Genomic DNA, 16,410 nt, shown 5'->3' with positions numbered 1-16,410 from the left:
AAAACCACACAATCTCCAAGTTGACATGAACCTCACGCAGCTAGTTATGTCTTCTGGGACATTTTGGCTCTCGTTGGCTCTCCATCTGCAGGAGTTTAATGCCAGTGTCAGACAGGCCTATGTTTAAGCTCATGTTTTTCTGTGTGATAAGGCATTCTGACCTTAGCGCTGTTGGCCTGTGTTAATTCTCACTCCGAAATTCTGCCTGGCCAGAGTCACTGAACCGGATCTCTCAGGCACTGTGCTGGAGCGTTAAAAGTCGCATTGAAATCCAGCTGGGAACATGTTTTTACCATCATCTCCCCAGATGCTCTGCAGGGTTTCCCATATGAATTCAAACCTGAACAACAGCATACTGTTGGCTGTGTAAGATGTCATAACAGGGCATGTGGCATTGCATGGTGATAGTGGTGTTGCACCACAGATGACCCCTAATCCAGCTCCCTTCAGTGTGCCCAGAGCTCAGCCATGTTCATGAACACACCTGCACAGTCTCGTTAATTAATATCATGTTTTACATTCCATTTTAATAAAGCCTTTTCATTACAGAGCTGTTCCCACGGTAGGATAAATTGAAATTCTTTGCAAGAGCATTGTAATTAAGCTGTAGCGCAGTGGGGAAGGATGTGTGTATGGGTACAAATTGCAAGAGGAGAAATTTAGGTTAGATACTGGGAAGGCATTCTTTACTGTGAGGGTGGTGAGACATTGGAACTGATTGTCCAGGGAGATAGTGGACACCCCAACCCTGGCAGTTGTCAAGGTCAGGGTGGAGAGGGATTGGAGGAACCTATCTAGTGGGAGATATCCCTGCCCATGGCAGGGGCTGTTGGGACTGGATGATCTTTGAGGCCCCTTCCAACCACTTAATGTTCTATGATTCTGTGATTCTGTGTGTTTTGCTTGGTCAGTGTCTGTCTCAGGGTCTTGGCAGCAGGCGATCCCAGCAGGTTCAGGCAGTGCTCCTCTGCCTTGTGCCTCAGTTTTTCTGCCCCAGAGGTACCTCTTCAGGCTTGGGTCATATTTCACAGGCTGGAATTTGGGAACACGTTTTTATTTTCTCTTTGACAAAAACTAGGGTTTATAAAAAGAGACAAAGCCTGCCCGGGAGGAGCGGTTGTGTTCCTGCCACCAACCTCAGGCACGCTTATTTACGAGATGTGCAGGAAGGAGATGGAAATGCTTCATTAGCGAGCAGCAGTGCATCCTAGCCGGAGAAGACCCTAACGGAGTAAATTAGGAGGGAAACATCTGTTGCTTTTTATTTTGGTTTTAGGGCTCAATCTGGTGCTAATCCTGGCCCTGTGTGACCTTTTTATATGTCCTCTCATTCTAAATATGAGACATGTTTTGTTTATTAGCTGTGGATGTGTGGTGCACCCTTGGAACTGAGCTGTCTCAGAGTTCATATCTACCCTCCAGGAGAAATTTGTTTCCATCTTGTTTTCTTTTCTTCCCAGCACCTTGCAAGCACAATGTTAGAAGTGGAAGCAAAGGAGAGGCAGTGAAAGCCTGAGCCAGGCAGAGAAAGATGTGTGTTTACATGTGCATGCATATATAAGGGACAGAGTTCTGCCTTCTTCCCCCTTTTGTATAGTGATTTTGTCATTAAAAAATGACAGCTTATAACACAAATTTAAAGTCTTGATTTATACAAAATTCATGGCACCTTTAGGAATAAGTATTTGTCCTGGCATCATGTGTAAATATCCAGGTTTGGTGCAAAGAGAGAGGTGGCATGCAGAAATTCTTTTCCTAAATCCTCCTTTCTCCACTAGCCAGCATGGCAGCAGCAGGCACAGATCTGCTCCTCTGCTTCATGAATTCAGCATGAGCAACTGCTGACAGGCCCTCCCAGCACTGAGGAGTTCCCCTGTTTGCAGGGAAGGGGGCTGGAGCCAGTGGGACCCTACCCCCATCTGGCATGGGGAGCGTTGATACTGCAGGTCTGAGCTGCTCAGCACCAAGTTGCATTTGCAGAGTTTTGTTCAAGGCTTAAAACACTTGCTCAGATTAATGACCAAAAATGTCAAATGTGTCCACAGCTAATTATTCATTAGATGTGTAATTAGTGTGAGATGATCATGACATTTCACTGTTATTAATTTTTATACTCTAATAGGAATTAAATCAGTCTGCGCTCACAGAACAACAGTTGGAGCTGGCACCGGAGATGCCTGTTGTGGGGCTGGAAGATGCTCCCGCAGCGCTGCCCGGCTCTCTGAGGGAGTGTTGGTGCTGCTGGGTTTCCTGTGACCAGTTTTAACTTTATGTTGTATCTCTGCTCTAAATGGAGGGCTGTGGGATGCAGGCGGCCAGGGTGAGCCTCCAAAATGCCAAGCCTAGTCATCTTCATTAAAGTAATGAAATGTTTCCTTACAGAAACCCGGGATGCCAGCTCTGAGGCTCCTTGATTTATGCTGATCCTTTGTTTCCGGTTATGATTGTTAAAGAATTCATGGAAAATGCTTCAGCAGCGAACAGCAGGCATGTCATGGGCTTTCCCTAGGGGAGTGACAGGTCATATTTGGGATTTGGCACAGGAACTGTCCCAGCCACTGGGAATGAGTACAAGGGAAAATCTATGCAGATTAGCTCAGATATTGAACTACTAAAACCATAGATGAGATCTCAACTATGAAACATTTCTCAAGTTGTAATGCAAATGTAGTCAAACATCTGTGGCCTTTCTTTAAAAGTGAAGTTACGGGAATAAGATTTCATTCAGCAACACTAATTTGTGCCTGCAAAATTATTAACAATTTGATATTGTGGCTTCCTCATTATGAACTTCTCTGATAAAGAAAGAGGAATTAATTTTTCTGTGCTGTTAGAAGTTGTCAGAGGAGATCCCTCCCTTCCTGTGTAACTGGATCAGAAATTCCTCTTGTACATGGGTTGACCCCTTCCCTCTGGAGAGCATATTAGTTGAAGCTGCACTCCCATTAAACTGATAGATTCAAATGCCCTTCTCTGCCACTCCTCAGGAGTTATTGTCTGTAAGAGCATCTGTTGCTCCTTGTAGAGACTGTCCTGTCACTTCCTGAGGCGATACAGTGCAACACCATCAACGTTCAGGTGTGACATTCCTGGCCTGCACACAGGTCTGTCCTGATGTGCTGCGGAGCCAGGCACAGGGAACCTCCAGCTGTGGGAGGATAAGGCATTTGACTTGGAACCACGCTCTTCTTTGGCATAAACATCAGCCCCACCTGCAAAGACTGTCGGATGGATCCCCTGGCCTGCGGCAGCCGCTGCTGGATCTGTCTGCTTCCTTGCTAGTGAGAAGCTTATCAGTTTGTCGTAGCAGTTCCAGCAGCATCCCTTTGAGGCTGCTTTGGAGCCCAGCAGTATTCAATATTTTATCAATCATCTGAAAGAAATGATAAAATCATTACCTGCAAGTTTCATCACCACTTTGATTTGTGAAGTTTTGCAGGGTAATAAATATTGATGAACATTGGTCCCAGAAATTAATCCAAACGTGGTGATTAGAGATGTGTAGAGCTGTCAGCACATGTTTGAGTTGAAAAGCAAACTTTTGCATGAAAAGAAGGTGAGAGCAAGCTTGCATGGTAGCAGTAACCAGCAGTGTCTCTGGAAATGGCTTCCAGTCCTTGAATGTCCGAATCTGGGCTTGCTGGGACACTGTACAGTTCTGTGATGAGCACTGCTAGCAGGCACCCAGCCACAGTCCTTTTGCTTTTAAAGGTGAGAAATGGCAGAGCTTTTAGAGGAGAGATTCTAGTGAGAGGACAAAGCAGCTCAGAGAGGTGACCAAGCAGTGATTTGGTCACACCCTATTAAACTGCACTTGCATTGAGGCAGTTGTGGCAGATGAAAGCTCAACAAGGGACACAGACCTCACAGGGCCCAAGTCAGCAAAATGAAACTTGCACTTGTGTTTATTGTTTGAATGGTGAATGCAGTTACCAAGGGAGGGAGCTGTTGTGGGACTGCCCCTCTGGAACGTGCTGGGTTTGGGGAGATGTGCATCCTGCTCAGGTGGGGTCCCTGGTGAGGACTGGAACGCACCGTGTCACTGTGCCGGGCAACAGGCTCGGTGTGGGCAGTGCCATCCCCCAGGCTTAAAAGCTAGAAAAACAGGAAAAGAGAAAAGTTTGTAGGATGAGCATTGAGCTCTGCAGATCTTGGAACCTGCAGGTCTGCAGGATCTCTGCCCAAGGTTCCTGCATGGCAGCAAGGGCCTTTGCAAAAGAAGGGAAACTGCTGGAGTTGCACAGGGGGCAGGACACTGGCACTGGGGCTGGAGTGGAGCAGGGAGAGGGGAGGTTGCAGGGCTGGGAGGATATTTATGTAGTGAAAGACTATCAGGGCTGGAAAGATGAAAATCTGTTGTGCTCTCCCAGGGCTCCTGACTTTCTCCCGTCAGGCAGCTGGCAGGATTTCTCTAAATATTTGAGCTGGTAAAGGGCTTAAACTGGATTAATCCTGGACATGAGCAATTATAATCGTAAGTGCACCATTATCTGAGCGCTGTCCTGATTCTATTTTGGCACTGATGTGTGACACAGTGGGGTTGTGGGGAGGGTGTGGGCATCAAGTGCAAGGGGAAGGAGAGCCCTTCCATGGGACTTTGCTGTCTGGTTTGTAGCAGACTTGACCTCCCAGCAGATGTCCCCTGCGAGGCGTCCCCTTCTCCTCATCCCAGAGCTGCATGAAGGGCTCCCAGATACTTCAGGCTTCAATAACTGCATTATGTAGCAACTGTTTTTATTAAATGACTAAATACCCATTAAGAACAAGGATAAACCCAGTGCATATGAGTTTCAGTTGGAGCTTTCTGGACTAAGAAGTCTTGGATGGCTTTTTTGGAACAAAGCTCAGTCTTCTGTTTTTTTTTCTGATGGATCTTGGAAAGCAGATGTGGCTGCACAGACAAACCCATGCAGACAGTTGCTGGGGAAGAGCGTGGCAGGTTGAACTGTGAATCACGAGTGGGAGGAAAGTGTGAGGCCCAGCATGGGGTCCCTCTCCCTCAAGGTGGGGGACACAGTGGTGGAGGAAGCCAGAGCCTGAAGGGGACAGGCTGTTAAAAGAAGCTGGTGTTTTTAAATGCGTTTGTATTTCCTTGTTGAATTTAACTGGTCGTAGTGGTTGTCAGTGTATTATTAATAACTGGGAAATCAGTCTGTTGGGCACAAAGCAAGATCCCCAATCCTGGCGGGGAAGGGTACACTGGGGGGAAAGACATCACAAAAAATCGTTCCCTTCTCTGGAGCCAAGAGGTCATGAATTTACCTCCTACCTGGCTTCCAAAGAGATCCCCATGTTCCTGTCACTGGGAGGAGAACAGATCAGAGGACGTTCAGCAGGAGCTTGGGAGACTGGTGATATATGAGCCTCTTTAATGAAGTGTTTGCATATTGTGATGTGGGAAGCAGGCAGTGATCACACCCCCAACGCGCTCAGCAACCTCAGCATCTCTCTAGCCCCTGGTAAAACAGCTGCCTTCCGTTTCCAGCAGTACAAGCCATGTTCCACCTTGAAAAGCAAGGAAAAAGATGTCATGGGTGAGCATCTGGCGTGTTAGGAAAGACCATCGTGTCCTGTCTGCTTGTCTGGAAAGCTGGGCAAAATCATCTGATAAAATTTTTGCTATGACTTCTGTTGGGGAAATGAGGTCAGGGTTTAGTGTTGTGATGAAATGCCTTTCAGGACCATGTGAGGCTTAATTGCAGATCTTTAATTAGCCTTCCAGCAGGGCTTATCCCTTTGCAAAGAGTGTCACCAGCACGGGCAGCGCAGTAGGAGAGCAGCACCACAGGGCTGCTGGTATTTAGGTTAAAGCTCAGCACATGTGCAAGATAGAGTTTTCTTCACAGGAAGGGTTGATGGGAACAAAGACAAGACAACTTCAGCATGTCCCTCGAATATCTGCTGATCTCTGGTGCCTCGCTGGGTGTTTGAAAATGGTTTGAAGTTGAGGTGTTGATAAAAGGAAAGCTTCATAAAACAATGAACAAAAATAAATTAAATCCGTTTATCTGATTCCTTGCTGATCCCCTGAGGTTCATGAGACATGGGTTGGAGGGACCACAAGGTCATCTGCAGAGTAAGCTGGAAAGGCTTTTCTTCTGTCTGCATGAGCAGCTAACTGGAGCATGCCAGAGAGTGTTTCCAGCAGGATTTTGGCTTCACAATGGATTAAAAGATTTTAAAATCCATCTGCAGAATATCTTGAACTTTACCGTTGTTGTGGGCTCAAAATATCATTGGTCCTTTAATGTTTGATGTGCTGGAAGCCTGGAGGGGAATCAAAGGGTTTTGAAATGGCAGGAGAAGGGGAGGGTCTTGGCTTAACAGGGTCCTCTCTGAGTGGGTGACACGGGACCCCCTGCCCAGAGAGACACTGCTGCCAGCTCAGAACCCCCTGTCTCTCTCTGAGCTCTGTCCCGCCCCTGAAAAGTGCTGAAGAAAGCTCTGCTGATACAGGGAATGGCATCACAGTGATGAATTGTCAAAGAAATTTATCTTCCCTTAGTCACCAGTTCCACTGTTTGTTTGTTTTTCTTAAAGCAAATGACAAGTGTGGCTTTTCTTTGAAGTGCAGCCAGTAGGACCTGGAGGGCATTGACCCTTCTGGCAGAACATCCCTGAGCTTTCCTACGTCTCTCAGGTGCAGAAACCTCTGAGCATATTGTTATGGCAGATTATTGCCCTGCCATCTTCATTTAAGTCTCATGGCTACAAAAAAGGGTTCAGAAGCACCTCCGAGCTAGTGACAGCTGTGGCAATTGCAGGCAGCTGTTGCTGTGGCTGGTGGCTGTTCCAGCCAGGTTTGTCACTATTTTAGGTATTTTTTACAGGAAGAAATCCAGTTAATGGCAGAATCTGAGTCTTACCAGTCCAAGAGGGTTTTTTCTCCCTGGGCTCTTCCCATTTTGTGAGGGTTCACTGCATCATGGCACAAGTTTTCAGCATGACAGCAAGAAGAAAATCTGGGATATGGGACCACCTGTAACCTCAGGTGGAGCAGCAGCAATCAGTATTGCTTCATACTGTACAACCAGGACAGAAAATGCAGACAGGATCCTTTTTCCAGACCAGGAATACCACAGTTAACTGTTTCATTATAAAAAGTGAGATCAGAAAAGGCAACTATAATTGAAATTTGCTCTGTAGGAAAGGATTGGTGCTCTAAGGAGGAATCGATGGTCAGCGCAGGGGGTTTGCCAATCTTTTGCAAATTGCACTCCACTCACTCTTTTGCTGAACTTTATTTTTAAGTTATTCTGTAGAAACAAATCTCTTAACATTCACGTGTTTGCTCTGCTCTTACAAGGAATGTGTCTTTAAAATTACGGGCAACATTATGGTAAATTTCATTATTATGATGTGCACAGGGAAATATACTGATATAAATATTTATCTTAGAATTTAATTGTTGAAATTTCAGCAAGTCATTCCAGTTTAGTGCCCAACCTGTAACATGAAACATTTCTGTGGTCACAGCTCTTTCTTCCAACCTGTAACATGAAACACTTCTCTGGTCACAGTTCTTTCTTGCTTACGGGACCAATAAATGAATTTGCATTTGCAAGTTAGATAAACCCTTTAAATGTATTATTGATGCAAACAAATGAGGATTGGGACTCTAGACAATACCTAATGAAGCTGACTCAACAGAGGCTGTTCCTGCTGAAGGGTGCCACAGCTCGGGGTGAGAAGGTTGGTGCCTGTTTCATCCCGTAATTATCCCGTGGCTGATGCTCCCTTTGTATGTTCCTTGGCTAAGCATAAAGCTGGGGGCACCATGATAAGGAATTAATTACTGGGGATCCACTGGCTGAATTAAAGAAAGCTCACGCTCAGCTGATGGCTTGTGACTGTATCTGTGCTTTGATCTCCTTGTAGACTCAGGGTGTTGACTCTCCCAATTATTTTCTCTGATAAATATTGCTAATCAGAAAGTCTTTTAGGAGAGATTTGTCCCTTTTCATGAGTTGGTTGCTTTTTTCAGCTGCAGGCCCGAAGTGGTGCTAAAAAGCCTTAGTTAAGCCCTACTCTGTAAAGCTGAATCGTAAATGAGGTGCAGAGCATGGAGACAAATGCCAGCAGAAAGGCTGCAGCAGGACATGGTGGGAAGCCCCTTTAACCTGCTGGGGAACTGAGCATTTCCCTTCCTAACAAGGGAAAACCTGGGAATCGAGGTCACTCTCCTCTTAGGCCATGGAGGAAAGTGTTCCCAGCTTAGGACTTACTTCAGGAAACAGATCAGATGCTTTGCCCTGTAGTGTGGGATGAAGCTGCTATAGGTGCTTCAGCACACCCAAGTACAGCTCAGCATCAGGCATGGAATGAAAGGGATGCTTGAATTATCATTCTGGAGTTCCTCGATACCAGTCTTTGCCCTGTTACAGTGACTTTTCATTTACATTTTTTGCCAAAAGGCAACTGTGAAAAAGCCCTTGGACTAAACTCTCTCTGCAGGGAGTAAAGCAACTTCCAGTAGATTTTAATGGGTTCTTGTCAAATTACTGAAAAAATAAATCCAAGTGCTCTTGGAGACTGAATGTTTCTTGTTAAACTCTCCAAAAAGAATAGGATTGATTCGGAAATGTCACTTGTGATTTAAAAGCTTGGAGGTGAGAACATCAGGATGTAATTAGCAGCAGCTGATTTTTCTTCTATTTGCTCCTTGTGATCTGTGTGAAAATGTGATGCCCCCAAGTGACTGTTCCCACGTGCGGCACTGACCCTGTCCTTGCTGAGGGACTGAGGCTGCAGCCAGGAGAGAAGGACTGTGCTGTGCCCATTTCCAATATTAGGAAATATGAGGGTGGAATAGCACTGTCATATTCACCCCAAAGCCACGGGGACAGCAGTCTGCAAAGAGAAGGAGCAAGGTGTCTTTGCTGGGGAAGCGTATGGAGGAGAGGAATGCTGTGTGTCTTTCCCTGTCTGATGAAAATGAGTAAACATGTGATGGTCCCTTTGCTCAGCAGCTCCCTGGAACAGGAGATGGGGCTTTGCATGCTGCCGTGTTGCTGCATCCTCCCTCTCAGTTTTGCCTCCTCAGCTGTGCTTTGATCATTGACCTTCTGCCTTCCTGGTTTTTTTTTCTTGCCAGGGAGAATACACACATTTTTGTTCCTTGTTATATTAGCATTTGCCAATGTAGTTGATGCTCTCTGAAATTAGATGTGCTACAATAAAAAGTCCAGAGTTATTGCCCTGGTTTGAAGATACTTTTTTAAGAGGTCTTCTGCCATTGGAAGGCAATCTTGCAGCAATTAATTGTAAAATTACATTTCAGGTGAACAGCACTCATCGTTTTAGAGATTAATTCTTCTGGAAATGTGATCTTTCATCACGCTAGGTATTACTTCTGACATAAACTCCTTTATTTCTCAGAAGTAGAATGTGAGACTATAAATAGAAATCATATTGTGAATTCAGATTTAAACTGAAATCACTGATATAAAGTATTCAAGATTCAGTCTTTGAAAAGGTCTGATTGTGATGATCCCACGGTGTTAGAATTATATTGTGCAGCCAGAGGCATGAAAAGTCCCAGTCTCTTTTTTGCAGCTACAGTAAGTGTAGCCATTGATCAGGCTCACCCTGTCCATTCTGTATCTACTGTGCCCTAATGATGTGCAGTTCTTACACTCCTATTATCTTTGTTCAATTTGAATAAGATTCAATTTCCTGATGTCTAAGGCTCTTTGTATCTTGCAAATTGTTATCCTTACTTGTAAAAGAGGACACATTCATTCTGTCCTTCAGTAACTCCAGACAAAGGGACGAGCTAAGGGTGTTACCATGTTCTGGGAAGAAGACAGATGCAGGTCATCTGCACGTGCCCGGCTGTAGCTGACCCTGGGACACTTGCAGTGGAGTGTCTGGATTGACTGGGAAGAGCACGAAAAGAAGATGTGTCATGGCTGGTATGTGGAGTATGCTGAAGGACTCTGCTGAGGTCATGGGGGACAGAAAGGGATGTCTACGTGTGGTGCACTCCACAGTTTGGGTTCTTTGATGGGCCAAAAAAAATCTGCACTGACTGTTCCTTGTATCCAGAGTAAGAGGACTCAGGCTTCCTGTACTTCATCTCAATGATTTCACCTGAATTTTCATTTCTGTTGTGGTACTGTAAATGTGTGTGAATCCCACACTGTTTACGGGAGCTGAGGTCAAGGAAGTGTTGGATGCTGTGCCTGGAGCAGAAGGGAGAAATTTCTCAGTTTTGCTGCTGCTGCTAGAGCCTGATCCCTACCTGTGGCTCTTCACCTGGTGAACTTGTGCTGACAGACAGAGTCAGGTACAGCAAGGCCAAGGAAAAGGGGTGATGAAGGAGGCAGCCCAGGGGCTGATGGCTGCAGCACAGCAGCCAGGGCGTCACAGGCATCTGGAACTGGGGAAAGCAGCATGGTGCAGGCTCCTGCTTGCTGGAGCTGGAGCTGTGGGCCCTTGGTGCCAGCCCTTCAGTCCCAAACTGGAGAGGTTCTTAGAAACCACTTCGCAGTTTGACCTTTTTTTTTTTTTTTTTTTTAAGGGAAAACTCCATCTTGAAGCAAGTAAGAGCAACTGTGAGCTGCGGGGGGAGAATGCTGATACTTCTCTGATGGGAGCAGTGCAGCATAGGGGTAGCACAAGGCTCACCACATCTGCAGGGAGAAGACAGCATATTAATGCCTCCTATATCTGCCAAGTCAATTGCTGGAAAAATCCTTCCATAAGTCCTTGCTTGTTGGCAGGGCAAAGAGGGATTTTGGAGCAGGCAGGTGCTGTGCTTTGCAGTGAGCCCGACCCATGCACCCACAGGTACTGCCTTCCCTGGACAGGAGTGCTGTGCCTCACTCGTGCTTGGCCACTGCAGCTCTGAGGACAACACTGAGGGCAGTGTAATCCCCCACGGCCACGGGGCAGAGCAGCGTCACACCAGCCCCTGTGCACAGCTCTGCATCCCCTTTTCCCTGTCAAGGATGCCTCTGCACTGGAACCAGCTTTTTTCATGGCAGAGGAACAGATTACACAGCAGAGTCTCTGGGCTGGGGCAGGGTACGCTTAGCCTTGTACTGCACATTCTTGCATCCCTCCATACCAGTGGCACGTCACCCTGCCGTCTTCTTCCGGGGCCTGGCAGCTTCCCTGCAAAGGCTCTGAGAGTGTCCTTGTGGAGTCCTTCATCTGTCAGTGTTTTTCTGGTGCTGCTTTGGTGACATAATGAGCCTTTGTCAAGGAGTAAATTAGTTCAGAGGAGCAGTGAGGTGACCCAGCTCTTTCCAGGTGATTAGCAGTGAGTGATGCTGCCTGGGGTGGAGCAGGAGGTGCCCACAGGTGTTGAACAGGGCTGGCATTTTCAGAATCCTAATGCAGGGAAGCAAGCAGTCAGTGCAGGAAGAGGATGGGGGGCTGGGAATTACTGCAGCCTTTCTTTGCTAAAAACAGGTTGAAGTGATTAACAGGGAGAAGAATCTTCAGTTCCCCTGGATAAAGCCAGGCTTCTCTGTTTCCCAGCTGCTGACATCTGGTTTCTCTCTCATGTTCTTGCAGCCACTGTGATCTCAGGAGAGGCTGTGGAGATGCTGTTGGGAAGAGGGACCAGGTCTGCCTCTGCCATAGCTACAGAGGACGTAAACTCTTGGTGTTCACCTGCTCAGTTTCTGCTGCCTTAGCCATTTTTAAGAAAGAAATCTGCATTAGGCAGCCATTGCTCAGCGTATTTTATGGTATTTTGCCCTTATCTGAGTGTGTGAAGCTGTTTAATTCAGCACTTTTTCTGTGTAGTTGGGCAACCTAACTCAGTTTGTGTAGCAGCAGAGTGAAAAATGGACCTCAGGTTGAGGAGACTTGTTTTTTGATGGCTACCACAGAACTCCTGCCACAGTGTTGCCGTCCCCTTGACAGGTTGGCTCAGCTGCTCTAGTGTGTTGTGCTGCAGTGAACCTGAGACTTGGCCTTTTCCAGCTCCTTTCTGGTACCTGACCTGCATTCAACTGAAGAACAGCTTGGGTTGTGCCATGTGGTTGTTCCTCTGGTCTGTTCTCTGCTTGTTCGTTGCCTCTAGTGTCTTTACTTTTTCCTGCTCCTGGTGACAAGTGATGAAGCTGCAGTAGCTACGAGGCTGTTGGTGTGAATCCCCTCTGGATTTGCTTGCACGCTGTCTCTGAGTGACTCTGACTGGGTTGCCTCTATCATGTTGGGCCAGTACAATATTTAGCAAGCAAAAGATTTCTTACATATCCACCTCTGTATTCCCGGGTGTGTTTTGCCCAGGGAGAAGGGCACAAATATACAAATGAATGCATGCAGCTTCCCTGGGAGTGAATCCCGGTGCCGATGGCTCCCAGCTGGGAAGACATTGGTGCTGTTCCCTGGGCTGTACAGAGATATCCAAATGTTGAGCATTGGCAAAGATGCTCTGCCCCAGTTGCGGCTCAGAGCTCAAGCTTGCAGCTAAAGCCCTGTGTGCTATTGCTCAAAGCTGAAATCCATTTCTGCTGGTTCCTGGAAGACCCTGTGGGGCAGTCCTGCCTCTTGCGTGGGGTTCCCTGCGATGGGGGGCACTGGTGTGATGAAGCAGGAGGGTCAGAGTGATGTGAGTGCCGTGTCTCACAGCAGCAGCCTCTGTCCTCCAGCTCTGCTGGGCAGGGTGACTGTGGTGGTGCTTTCGGAAGGCTCTTCCCACGGCATTCCCCTGCTTCGCCGAAGGCTCCCTGCTGGAGCGTCCCCTCCCTCGCAAGGCCTCGGTGTTTTGAAGAGGGAGCATGAAGCTGCCCTGATTAAAATTTAATGAGCCTTGGTATTATTGAGGGCCCTTTAGTGTCACTTCTGCACTCATCAGCAAATAAATACCTCAGCTGGCGGTGCAGGGGTGAGCACCATCCCTGCCAGCGCCCAGGGGGCCACAGGACTGCTTCTGCTGGAGAGGATGGGTGAGGAGACAGCAGCTCAGGGCAAAGTGGGCAGCTGGGCACCTGTTCCTTTTCTCTCCTGGCCGCTGCTGGAGCAGGGGTTCCCTTTTATTTGTTATTTGCATACTTTAGCCATTGGAATTGAATTTGTGCCCATTAAAACTAAATTAGTGCTGCCTGGAATTCTAAATAGGCTCTGGCAGAGCAGCCCATTAACTCTGTCGGAGCAGGCTCTGCAGATTCCTCCTCCACAGGCACACAATGTGTCTGGGAACCACTGCAAAATATGGATTATTTGCATGTTCCCAAGGATAACTGGAGTGCCAATATTAGAGACAGGGCATTATGATTTTGAAAGTCATCAGCATGGCTCAGAGCTGGGCTTAACTTCCTCTACTTCAACAAAAGATGTGGTACAAACATCTCGCCAAATTGTTTTCCAGTTCCTTGAGTTTGATACTATGCTAATGCCGTGACCTCCAGGCCCCTGTGCCCCTGCTCTGTCGTGTGAACCTCTGGCTCTGCTCTGGCAAGCCCATTGCCACCTCTTGAGATTGCCCTGCTCCATCCCTGGCAGGTCCACTGGTACCTTTGATCCCAGGCTCTTCTTCCTCATCCCCCTGGCAGTCCTCCTCTCTGGAGCCTCCATCAGGCCCATGGCTGCATGTGTGGCTCTGTGCAGGATAAAACAGCTGAGAAACTTCCTTGTTTGAGCCCAGAGAAATGGGTTGGCACTGCACAGAGACAGACATCCCTTTCAGGCTTTTTCATTCTGGAGTCACCTCTGTTCCTGAAGTGTCCGCAGGGGCTTTGCGACCTTCTAGGCCTGGGGAGATCACCCAAACGGGGCACAGTGGCCCCAGTACAGGATGCCACGGTGCCCATCCTTCACTGCTGCCACAGCCCCTCTGTCCCAGTGCCACACCAAGGTGGGACAACCCATCATTGCCTCAGGTGACCAGTCTCCATCTTGTGGTCCTTCCTTATGTAATAATAAAACAAACACTACAGGCATGTCTCTGTGGTCAGTAAATTCAGCTCTCCTGATTCTGCGGAGCCAAAGCATGACCTGCCCGGTGCCTCGTGCCAGGTGCCGCTGGGCACTGGATGGGGAGAGGCTGGGAACTGGCACCGTGTCTCAGAGCAGCCCAAAGCAAAATTTCTTCTAGAATGTGATATAAAGTGGCCAACCTGACTCCTGTGTAATTGCTTTGAATCCAATTAATGCTGCCTGAGTAGATGTTAGGAATTATAAAGAGGGATCTAAGTCTGTGCTTGTCACCTAAACTACGATAATGTTCCTTCAAAGGAGGCACATTTGCAAACATTATTAATTACCTGGGGAACAGCTCAGGGTTTCAACTGAATTAAGAGGGGAATGTGTTTTTGTGATTTTGGGTTTGATTGAGAGCAAGAGATTACCATATTCTCGAACAATGGAGTATTTCTTTGTTACAGACCTGGCAGAAAAACACAAGGAATTAGTCTGTACCAGGTCTCCCGCCCCCAAAACCAATTTACTGGGAAGGACATTGTGCCAGGGATTACCTGGGACCAAAAGAGCATTTAGAAGTGTTCAGCATGGGCTTCTCTAATCGGAAAAATCCAGGCACACACAGCTAAAATTTGGGTTGATTGGTTTTTTTTGCACAAAGGGTTGTTTGGCTTTGAGTTGCGTTGGAGCTCCTTTGGGTTGTGTTGTTCTCGGGGTGGGCTGTGTGTACCTTCCTGTGGTCCTGCAAAAAAAAAAGAAAATGCAGGTGCTGACACGGGAGAGGAACATGTTCTGGGATGCCAGATTTTGTGCATGATCACTAGGAATCTTTTACAGAAATTATCTACCCACACAAACGCGCACATTTGCATGTCATGTAGGCAAAACACAGCAGACTCAGCTGTGAAAAAGTGCATAAGAGCTCAGCAGCAGCTGCCTGTGACTTCCCAAGGTGCTTCTTGCCAAGCACCCTGAGACTGGCTTTGCAGAGCAGGACTGAGTTTTAGGGACAGGTTGGGTGGTCTGTGGCAGAATGACTCCTCTGATCCTTTGCCTGCTGGCTCTCTTGGCTGATTGGAGGAGTGAAGATCTGGGAGTTGGTTTGCTGCAGGTGGGAACCACCAAAAGTCCTGGGAGGAGATGGGTGTTTAACCCTTGGGAGCCAACAGGCACTGCCACTGCAAGAGCCACTCTGGTGGCACTGATGAGCATCCCCTCACCCAAAAAGCAGTGTCTTTCCACTCTGTTAGAAGTCTGGGAAAATTTGAACATATACATACAGAACTGGATGATCTGTTCTCCTTCTGGTCAAAAGGAAATGGAAATACATGGAGAAAGGGAAGAAGAGGAAGCTGAGAACATCAGTAGAGTCTGGCGTAATAAATTAGCAGATTACAGGCTATCCATTTGCCTGTCTAGGCCCTGTGTCAGGAGCACAAACACGTTTGCTCATTAAGCCCAAACCGTGTCCACAATTATTTTTCAAAGCGTTTTCAAGAAAGTAACAGTAATTAATAATCTTTAAAGCTTCTGCAAATGCTGCTCATCCTGAGGTTTCCTCTTGGAGTAGGTGTGCATTCCCATGCCCTGGCCCTCCTCTGTCTGGATCTGCCTCATATGTGGAATGCATGACTGAAACCCACTTGGGCAGAGCACAGATTGGCTGTGTTTGCTTTCCATTCCCATGAGGATGCTCTAATCCTGCTGTGCTTTGGTCACAGCATTTGGGATCTTGCCCTGCCCCAAGGGCATGGCTTTGAGTCGCCAGCAGAGCACTCACTGGCCTGTGCAGCATGAAGAGCTGGCAAGGCACTCCCTCCCTTCCCCAAGAAACAGAACCAGAGAACACAGACTGCTTTCCCTGTACATGGAGTCAGTTATCTGGTTTAATTCCAGCTGAGAAACGAGGGCAAGGAATATACATCAACACTGTATGCTTTCTAAATCACTACAATCAAGCTTAAATTCTTTTTTTTCTTCACTGTAAACCTGTCCTGAAGTAGGTTAGTGGATCAGAGCAGATCTGTTCTATATTATTTATAGGTTTCCTTTTGGTTCTTGCTGCTTGGCTGGATGCTGCTAGAGAACTCCATGTTCCAGCAGTCTTTCTCTTTGCTGCAGCTTTAAAACTTTCTATTTTTGTCTGTAGGAATCCCATCTCCCTAGCTCCCTTCTCTGCTAAATTCAGCACACTGGCAATGCTGAACGTCTTTCATTGCATGCTGTGCCAACATCTGACTACGGTGAAAAGTGCTGCACTTTTTTGCTGGTGGGTAGCACAGACAGCACCCAACACTGGTGCAGCTGTTTCTGCTGTGCTCCTGGGGCCATTGTCTTTCAAGGGATGTCTTCAGGGAAGGCTGCTGACCTGTTCCAGGAGGATGCTTTGGCTGGGATATTGGTGCACGAGTGCAGTTGCCCCTCTGAGCCAGATAGCCTTATGCTCAGAAGCATTTGCAGGAAAAGCCATAGTTGTCTTTGGCTGTGAGATCTGAATTTTGAGGGCAGCTCCTGCCCTCCCACAGCCCGAGG

General features: G+C 47.3%; 1 protein-coding gene across 7 annotated transcripts in view; it reads left to right on the top strand.

Moving 5' to 3' along the window:
- The window catches only part of CAMTA1 (calmodulin binding transcription activator 1), a 218,925-nt gene that overhangs the window by 130,225 nt on the left and 72,290 nt on the right, over window positions 1-16,410 (top strand). The gene's annotated exons all lie outside the window — the stretch shown is intronic.

Source organism: Empidonax traillii, unplaced genomic scaffold (genome assembly GCF_003031625.1).
Source record: "Empidonax traillii isolate 1590-97213 ecotype Southwest subspecies unplaced genomic scaffold, ASM303162v1 scaffold259:size690984, whole genome shotgun sequence".
In the NCBI taxonomy this organism is placed as follows: domain Eukaryota; kingdom Metazoa; phylum Chordata; class Aves; order Passeriformes; family Tyrannidae; genus Empidonax; species Empidonax traillii.
Note: the sequence above shows the minus strand (reverse complement) of the source record. Positions and strands in the feature narration are given on the sequence as shown.